The sequence below is a fragment of the Pygoscelis adeliae genome, unplaced genomic scaffold, assembly GCF_000699105.1.
Source record: "Pygoscelis adeliae isolate BGI_AS28 unplaced genomic scaffold, ASM69910v1 Scaffold211, whole genome shotgun sequence".
NCBI classification, from domain to species: Eukaryota; Metazoa; Chordata; class Aves; order Sphenisciformes; family Spheniscidae; genus Pygoscelis; species Pygoscelis adeliae.
This window is the reverse complement of record NW_008824143.1, coordinates 1,267,752-1,278,474: the sequence shown is the minus strand read 5'-3', so window position 1 is coordinate 1,278,474 and position 10,723 is coordinate 1,267,752.

Here is a 10,723-nt window from a genome sequence, read left to right as displayed (position 1 = left end):
TCAGGCATTGGAATAGGCTGCCCAGGGAAGTGGGTGGGTCACCGTCTCTGGGGGTATTTAAAAGACATGCAGATGTGGTGCTTAGGGACATGGTTTAGTGGTGGACTTGGCAGTGTTACATTTATGGTTGGACTCGATGATCTTAGAGGTCTTTTCCAACCTAAATGATGCTATGAGAAGTCAAACTCAAAGTGCCCAAGGACCTACTTTACTTGGCAGAAAGGCAGTACTGATCTTAGAAGAAGAGGCAATGACTGGGCAACCAGTACATGACCCTGTATCACCCATCAGATTGGTAAAAAGCAGAAATAAATGCAATGAAAGTCAATGGATTTACACTAGTAGGTAATATATTTCAGAAGGGAATCAAGTCTTGACTGCTGATATATCTGGAGAGACAGGTATGTGTAGTATATAGTTTTACCGGTACAATTCTGCTGCTTTCTCTCTTGCTTCTCAGTTAAGTATAACCTTGGCATCCGGCTCCAGTTTAACAATAGGCAATCCTGGTTTACAATAGACAATTTCCTCCCCGGTTTGTGTGTCTCTAACTATGTGACCCCATTTCAGTGAGTTGAAAGAAATGTAGATCAGTTCATAGGCTATAGCAGAATTGATATTTCTCATCCATAGTTCTCTTGCAACTTAACATATAAACATCCTCTCAAGACAGTTTCCCAGGACGGGGGCGGGAGGAGGGTGAAGCCATGTAAAGTGCTTACTGCATCTGAGAGAAACACATCTGGTGAGGCCGTAGAGTGCATTAGCTCACCAAGGTGATGAAGTGAAGTTTGAAACGACATTTAAGTGCCACAAGGGACAGCTGCAACGGATAGCTACTGACTGGGTAAGGCTTTTTCTTTCAACACACTGAAAAGCTTTCGTTATTCTTGCTAACCTGCTGCTACGCCAATGGGAGAAGGTTTATTAATAGCTAAGAAAAAAAAAAAAAAAGAGATGGATCCTCTACTTTAACATTTTTCACTGTAGCAATGTGATGCAAATGTGCTCACGCCTTCAAGATGGTGCTGGGTTTGCCTGATGGAAACATTTCACCACCACAACCACAGTACCTTGATGGAAGCAAATCATACCCTTGATTCTGCCCAATTTAGAGAAATACTGAACTGTAGTATATGAATAGCCCCATCGTCAAAAGGAGAACTCTGACAGCTTTCCTCTCTCTGGCTTGATTTATTTTCCTTTTATAAAGCATTTTTTCTTTATATATTTTACAATAAGATCAAAGAAATAAGAAATAATAAGATATATAACAAAATAAATATTTTCTTTATATAAAAAGAATAATGATACTTGTCCCATTTGCAAAGTGTTTTGAGATAGACCAAAAAGAATAAAAGCTACACAACATTCACATATACTACTTAAAGGACAAGTAATAATCATATTAAACATTTCTGTAGGTTTGGCAGAATCAAGGACTGAGTACCTTCCCCTGACTCACACTCCCCAAGTGACAGTTGATAAAAGAAGGAAAGAAACTGGGTTAATTCTTTCAATCCTTTCTTCATTAGTCCATGACACTATGACAGCTTAGATTAACCTAATATGTGGTCCCATTGGACTTCATACAATTTGCTACATTATTTAATTTGGTGAAGAAATATTTTGCATGCATCACATAAAAATGTTTCTGTCTACAGAGCCGACTGCATTACAAATTCAGTGATCTGAACCTAAAGAGATGTCATAGTGTGCTGCACTTTTAAATAATTTACAGTTTAGAACATTTGCTGCTGATGCACAAAATAGACACAGAATCCTACTAAGGACCTTTTCCCCTTCTACAGTATATTTTGAAGTACTGATTAATTTGCTAAGAACTAGTATGTTATCACTTCTAAAAGGTTATTGTATTACTTTGGGAAATTCACAGTGAATGAAATTTTGGTTCTCTGAAATGAATGCCAAAAATCATACCAATTTCACAAGTCCAGGATTTTGTTATGGTTTTATATAAGTAATCATATATTAACATAATTAGTATAAATGTGTTAGATGTTCTATATAGAACTCAAACTGGTCTTATACAAACTTCAGAACTATTTTTAATAAATATTGCAGGGATACGTTCACTACACTTGTGTTTCCCAATAACATTTATTTTGTATTTTCCAGTAAAATTCAGCATCAACTCTGCAGCATCACCAGTTATGTTTCCAGCTTGCCTAAGCTGAGTAAATGCAATTTTTTAGCAAACACTAAAGATACAAACAGCGCACTGACTTCTCCTAGGAGGATGTACTAAAATGAATCTGCAAAATAAATTATGAGAAGTAGTGAGATTGAAATAAACAGCAGAAACTGATTTTATACAAATCCTCACAGCGTTGGATATGCATACTCCTTTCCTAGAACAGAATTCCTAGCAACTCATCTTTGAAAATTCCAAAGAGTGAGAGTTTTCTTAGGAATAGTATTTCCATATATAATACTGAACTTAAAAACGGAGGTGGAATTCCTACAAACACTCCCCTTGGACAGTTCTGTACATTATGTTATGCAGTTCTGCCATTACTGTGCAATCAAGTCCTTAGCAAGGGCTTTGGTACTTGGCCCTTTATAATTTATTTAATGTCCCTACTCTCAATAGGAATATAGAGTAATTGTTTAGAAGCATCTCAAGTAGAAATCAAATCTTTTTGGTTTCCCAGAAAAATATTAATTTGCGGCACGTCAAGGAAAATATTCCTGTAGAGTTGCAAAATGTGCTCATTCTTGTAAATATCTTTATGAGATGGGCTACTTTATGTTTTTTGAAGTGAGAAGCAGTTGTCACAAGAAAATTTGACACTCACTTTGAATGCAAAAAATCTACAGAAACACATTTAGACTCAACCAGACAGTGTCAGAAAGTATTAGATTCAAAGGTAAGAGTGAATCTGTAAAAGTGGAGGAACAATTTCATTGTGGGAAAACACAGTTCCAACTCAACAGCAATTTATATCATAGTGTTATGTGCTACTGCTGTTTATCAGTAGGACCACGTAGGTAGAAAAGATGCCAGATGAGTGGAAAAGCTGGAGACTGAATTGATTTAGAACTGCTAAGAGAAGGGAAAAACACTGCATGTTTATGACAACAGTTGTTGAGATAGCTCTGATAATTAATTTAATTTTATGTGAAGAAAAACCCAAAGTGCAATTTGACGGTGCAGTGATGTGTGTTTGCAGAGCTGTGTATTTTGGAAGCCATGGGTGAATTTAAGGATTTGGACAAACACCTTTAACTAGAAATGAATTCTAATATTGTACTTAAAAGAAAACAAATGAATTGCTGAACAACAGACAATCAGGAAAGGATCATGGGATCATGCAGGCTGGAATGGACCTCCAGAGGTGTCTAGTCCAACCTCCTGCTCACAGGAGGGTCAGCTACGGGGTCAGACCAGGTTGTGCAGAGTTTGAAAACCTCCAATGATGGAGCCTGCACAGGCTCTCTGGGAAGCCTCCTCCACTGCTTGACCATCCTCCAGGGAATTATATTCTTGCTGAAAATGTTGGTTTATTAAATTGATACTGTGTTACTGAGGCAGCAGTCACCTGTTTCATGGGTGAATACCAGTTCCATGAGTGTAGAAACAGAGCTGGAGAAGTTCTCAGTTGTTTTCAGAACAGAGACGATATAATACGGCACAAGCAGAAATCCACTTTTTTAGATGAGGGGAAGGGAAGTGCATTACAAATCCATGGATGAAATCAGCTGATAAATTTAAACTGAAAAGGAATGATAGTAACCATTTTAAAAACTTCAATTCTTTTGAGGAAACTGCTTGGCCTAATTTCAGGCAGAACGATCCATTAGAAATCCTCAGAGATAGGGAGCGCCAAGCCAACCACTTCAGGAAGATTTTTAAACAAGGCCCTGTGCCAGTAAGTGACTCAGTAAACCACAGGGTTTGTGTGTGTGGTTTTTTTTTCCTCTCAAAATGTTAAGTCACAGACAAAGTGCAGAAAGCTGTAGCAGAGATGGAAGGAACTGGGAAATATCATTACAGCTGAGTGAGGATTTTTCTGTGGGAAGATCTTACACTTTTCTGCAAAATTTAATGCTTTAATTTTTCCTCAAGAAAGTTGAAGCAAAAACTTTTATTTCAAATGATATCATAATGGGGTTTTTTTTTTGTTTTCTGGGTTGTTTTTTTTCATGTGGCAGAAATCAAGACCTTCGTTTCAGAGTTCATCTTTGCTCTCTTCACCTCTTGTGGCACTCTGTGAGAGCTCTGATGCCCGACAGAGCCAGGGTCCCCACCTTACCTGCATTTCCCACACTGGTCACCCAGGTGATCGATTCAAGGACACACAAGTCAGATAGACAGGCAGAAGCAGAAAAGACGAGGATACAGGTTTAACCATGTATCTACTCTTTTCGCTCATGAGCACTGCTGAGCAGGGTAGACCTACTTTAAGCACCCACTGTGTGACAGATGGAGGTTTGTGATGCTCTAAGCCACTGTTCCTCCTCTGCATTGCACCTGAGACACCACAAAGGTACCGAAAAGACACAGAAGCATGGTAAAAACTGTCCATGTCTGTTCAACCAACCTGTTTCCTCCACTGTAGCTTCTTTTACAGTTGTGGGCTTCATTTTGTCATGTTTGTACTGTGAAGGAGAGATTTCAGTAGAAGATGTTAGAGGTTTGTCAGTAGCAAGCAATTGTGAGACCACAACCAGATGGATAAGAGGACGAGCTGATGACATCTTTACCAGCAGATGCCACAGACTTCATGCCTGTGAGGCCCAAGGTCCTTTGGGCAAAGAGTAGAGGAGATCAGACTGTGCTGTCAGTGTGACCTGGAGATCTGCCTGTGTCCGACCTGCTGAGGGGACTGCTGGAAATTAATGTAACCTGCAGTCAGGTGTAAGAAGGAAGCACGGATTTTCTGTGAAAGCTTTCTGCCAAGTGCTGATGTCTCGGGGGTTGTTTAGGTCTACAGTACCATCAGTTTCTGCCTTTCAGAGTTCAATAAATAACCAAAAGATCTACCCAAAATGCAGATATTTCAGAGGGAAAAATAACCCTACTTTTTCCATTCCATTGCTCTCCATGTATGTCAGATCCCTGCAGAATGGTCCTAGCACACCATAGTTGTCAGTTATCACTGTAAGATAAAATTGTGAGAACTTTATTGTATTTGGACTAAAGCAGAAGGAATCAAAATAATTGTATAATTATGATATCACAGAAGAGCGTGCTCCTCATCCAAGTTTCCAGCTTTCATGGATTTGGTTAAAAAAAACAAAAAACAACAAAAAACCAAAACACTAACATCTGACTTGATGTATCTTTTTAAAAGTCTAAACATAATTTCTTCATTTGATGCTGAGGATTATATAGGTATTACAATATTTAGGGAAAAGTGAAGATGGACTCACAACTTTTAAAACATCACAACTTTGAAAACTTCATAACTTTTGAAACATGTGGATAGCAGTACTGCATGCTGGTGGCCCATGAGTGTGGAGGGCAGGAAAATGAACCAAAGTTCTTTCTACCCCATGCAGGTAGTCAGTGCGGCACTCGGCCAACAACACTAACCCTAACCGAGAAAAAGTCAGGTCTTCTAGGAAAAAGACTGGTCTTGAGTTTTCACCTCTTTTCACTTTTTCACCTTTTTTCACTTTTACCCAAGCTGCATTACAAGATGCTAGTCCTTCTCAAAGGCATTCACATAAAGCAATCAGGGATAAGAATGCAAATACAAAAATCTCAAGGATATGAAACAATTTATTTAATATTAGTTATTCTTCATAGAGAGTGCTGTTAGCCTGGGAGAGAGATTATTTTGTTTTAATTATATCTGCAATGATTAAAAAGAAGAAAGTCCAAACCAGTGATATATACACTTGATACTTTCAAAGGGCCAGTTTCAAAAAGCTGAAAACAATTATGAACCAGATCAGGCAGAAGGCAGAATTTAATTTAAAACATATGAATAATAATCAGAAATTGTTTAAGAACACTTTAATAGGTATTCAGAAATCCATACTCTCACATCTGTGACAGGCCACAGTGGTTAAAACCACAAACTGACTTTGATAGGAAGTGAAAGCAGCTCCACACGCATATATGCAAAAGTTCTCTCACACATGTGTATGCACATATGAGCAAACTGAGTGTGTACAGAACATAAAAAAGAAGATACAATTAATAACAGTAATTAATCTGATATTCATATTCTAGAATTTTAGAACTGATAAGAGAGGCACAGGTAGAATTCTTGACCATCAAACTTAAGGAAATTAAGGCCTTCTGAAAGTGCATATTTGTTTTATTTTATATGCAATTTCTCTTTTGTGTTGTTGGGCAGAAGGATTAAAAAGACAAGGAAGTGGAAAGGCAACTATATTTTGCTTTTCACACATTTTCTAACTGAAAATTTCAGAAGACGGTAAACAGCAGCTACTTGTGTTAGAATTTTTTATGTCAGCAAGTACTGATAATTTGTCTACAGCAAGATGAAGCATTGGAAAAGAAGCTCTTAGGAACCTTGGTGGTGGTTTCCATTGACTCCAAGATAACTGAAGAAGTTCTGGAGACTAAAACCAGTTAACTAATTTTGTTAACATTTCAGCTAACTTGCATGAGTAACAGGGAGTCCATTAGCCTGACAACAAGCCTGGGGCAAAATAGAGTGGCTGATGATTATTTGTTTAGTACAGAATTAGAAGAAAATGAGCGGAGAGAAATAAAAAAGCCTAAATCCTATCTGAGCAAATAAAAATCAAATCTAAGTTTGAATGTTTGATTGTTACAAGCAAGACTGCTGCTATAATGGACTTTGACAAAGTATTGAATTTGGAACTAGTCAACTTTTCAATTAAGAAGTTATGGTGATTAACAAAACCAGCAACTTGTCATCAAATGAGTGGGTTAAAACCTGGTTAGTTTAGACACAGAGACATATAACAGAACAAATATGTTTTAATGGGTCATGCATGGGTCAGATTTGCTCTTACGCTATATAACACCTTTGTCAATGATCTGAAAGAACGCACAAAAATCTTTGCTGGGAAAGACAGCAGATGATTTTCATCAAATATTGATGGACTCACAACTTACATGGAAGACATATCACAGCACTGTAGTTCTTCACACAAAGGGGTGTAAACAGACAAAATATGTATCCATCAGACATATTGGTTAGCTTTTTAACATGAGCTCCTACCTCAGTCAGAAGTTCTCAGATTATTTTTATTTGGGGTTGAATCTCTGTTCAGGAGAAGCGGACATAAGAGTAAGTGGACAAATGAAAAACTGACAGAGAAGCAATGAAGAGCATCTACAAATGTGCCTCCCATCTGCTTATCGGGCTTGTCATCATCACAAAACTGGAACAGCTCCAGTGATCCCATACTTACTGTATGAACCAGTTTAGATCAGCCACTGAGGAACTCTCTATTGCAGCTGAAAGGTCCTATTCTTAAAAATAGGACATGTTTTAAGAATTTTACTTGTAATTGAGACCAAAGCTGCATTAAATTCTGTGGAAAGTGATCTCATCTCCAAATCAATATTAATGTACAAGACAGCAAGCCTCTTAACTATGTTTTATAGGAGCAGCCATTGCATGTTACATTAATAATCATTATTATATTATTATGTTTTCTTCTAGTTGATGTAGTTAAAAATCCCATGCAGGCCTATGAGCGACACCCTGTAAATGTACAGAAAGAAAAAAAAATTATCACTGTTCACTGGCAAGATAAAAATTGGCAGCACATAAGGGATGGTTCTCATTTCTGTACACCTCTGAAAGTAGCAGGAAGGTCATGATCAGTAGAAGTATGTCAGGAATTCATAAAGATCAAAAGGTATCAACCATACCTCTGTCAAATATTTTTTCAATGTCGCATCTGATTTTAGAATAGATACATGCAGTGTTCTAAGGTGGGATATCAGCAGACAGAGTTTTTAGCTGGTAATAACTCCTGTGTGCACACACATATTCCTTCTTCAGAAGAAGTACTTTAAAAGGCACTAAAGCAAATCAAGGGCTTCGAGATGTTTTGTGTCAGCTGCATGCCATTTTATCTTGCAACAAGGGACTGGGTGAGCCACTCGAGCTGTTTTTGATCCTTCCACAATTCTGCTTGTAATGTCTCCAGATAATTTGGTACTAGGAAAATGTCACATCAGACACAGATACATGGAGCACACACTTTGACAATGTTCTAACCATAGGGGGATTGACTATGTAACTACTTATATGGTCCTAATCACCAGACTATCGAGCACCTCAGGTATTTAATGCTGTTGATTCCCACAGCCTGCCTATGAGGTAGGGAAGTTTTATTAGCATGTGCTCAGTCAGAGCATTGTGTTATATGATAAAACAAAATACTTGCTCAAGGTCACCCAGGAATTCTACAAGGAAGCCACAGATTTGCTCCAGACACTAACTGCACAAAGATCTCTCTAGGAGGGATAATCTAGAATAGCAGAAAATAAACTAGGTCTAATCATTTAACAAAGTTTGCAATTTTAGATAGAAATTCTGTTTTTCTAAGTTAAAATGACACAACGTGCAACAGAGCATAGAGCAGACATCACACTTACTTAGCTCTGTGTAAATATATGCCAAATTCATTAAAGAACTCTGTAAATTTAATCCAAACTTTTTCCTAGCAGCACCTTCAAATCATGCTTTATAATTTCAGCTTACCAAAATGGTTTCAAGGGAATGGGGCGAATAAGCAGGAGGGATTCAGCTGTAGCTGCTTCCATGCTGTCAGGACCCTGTAGCTGATTTCAGGTCTGGAGTTGGCTCAGAGCTTCCTCACATGTCCTCGCTACCTGGCCAGCGGTGGCTTTTCCTGTTCCATCTCTATGTCGGGCAGGATGGGCACGCAGGAGAGAAAACAAAGGGATTTCTGGGATGACTAAGACTGCAAAAAAGATTTTTAAAAAATTAATATATCTACTATTGGACTAACCGATACAGTTTGGGTTTAGAAGCTCCTCTTTGAATTTTGAATGTGTTACGCAAGGTAGGTGTCTTTGCCTGTTGGCTTGTCTCTCATGGTAAATATTTTTCTAATGTGCTTGACCATATCTGATATTTATGTAGCTCATGTGGATTTGCCTTAGAGAGACTACAGGTTAAAATTTGGTTGACTTTCTAACACAGCCTTTCAGTGGTCTTTTCTGGTCTCATTTTTGTGTGCCTTATGAGTTGGTGACATCTCATGGTTTTGCTCTTCCTGCGTTTGTATTTTGAAAAGACTGCCTCAGGTTTCAAAGCAATAATGCATGGGATGACTTACTTTACAATAAGTGCTAAGAGCCTTGGTTGTTGCCCCCAAAAGTTATGCTAAAATGCACAAAATTAGTATAGTACTGCTGCAGGCTGTAAAAAGAGTGAGTGTCGCATTTTCCTAGTTCAAGAGTAACTCAAACATAGATAATTAGTGGAAAAAATGTTCTTGCAGACACAGGCCCCAACTACAGAAACAGAACCTTACGCATCTGATGGCTCATGATACCAGATATTTACTTCACCTATTGTCCTGGTTTCGGCAGGGATAGAATTAATTTCCTTCCTAGTAGCTGGTACAGTGCTGTGTTTTGGATTTAGGATGAGAACAATGTTGAAAACGCACCGGTGTTTTAGTTGTTGCTAAGCAGTGCTTACACTAGCCAAGGACTTTTCAGCTTCCCATGCTCTACCGACTGAGAAGGCTGGAGGTGCACAAGAAGCTGGGAGGGGGCACAGCCAGGACAGCTGACCCCAACTGGCCAAAGGGACATTCCATACCATGTGACGTCATGCTCAGTACATAAACTGGGGGAAGCTGGCCAGGGGGAGCCGCTGCTCGGGGACTGGCTGGGCATCAGTCGGCGGGTCGTGAGCAATTGTACTGTGCATCACTTGCTTTGTGTATTATTATTATTATTATTATTATTATTATATTTCAATTATTAAACTGTTTTTATCTCAACCCACGAGTTTTTCTCACTTGTGCTTTTCCAATTCTCTCCCCCATCCCACCGGGGTGGGGGGAAAGTGAGTGAGTGGCTGTGTGGTGCTCAGTTGCCGACTGAGGTTAAACCACAACACCTATATTTGAACATATTAGCCTGATGATTTCTGTAGTGCTGATTTACAGTTAACTTGTTCAAACATTCTCCACTTTATTAGTCTTTTGTAGTCCTCTTTTTTTTGTTTGTCTCTGTATAATTTTTTCCTGCTGCATACTGCAATGTGGCTCCAGCAAGTTATATGAAGTTAAGGCTGTCTTAGTTTAGGTAATATATGACGTGCAATCAAATTACAAAGAAACCACACATATGATTTCTGACAGTTTAGGCTAATAGTTTTCTAGCTCTAATTAAAGTTAAGTAAGAAGCTTTAATTCATGTTTTTTCTAACTAACCAGACAGTGCACAATCTTCTGGCTTTTTATTTGCAGCCCTTTTCATAGGAAAGTCAAAATTTCTCATTACTTAGGGTAGTAGTATGATAGTACCAATGAACTACAATGTTCCCATTGCAAATAAATTCTAGGCAGACATGGGAAGAGAGAACCGTTGTGCACAGATGCCAGGACTTTTAAAAATTAAAGATCACTTAGAAATGCTTTTTTTTTTCTTCAAAAGTAAGTTTTCCTTTTTATCTTTATAGTTTCTTATTTCTAAGGTATTTTTATTTCATTCGCACTGTTTTCCTTTGTACTGTAGTAAAAAGGGTCTTTTTTTTCC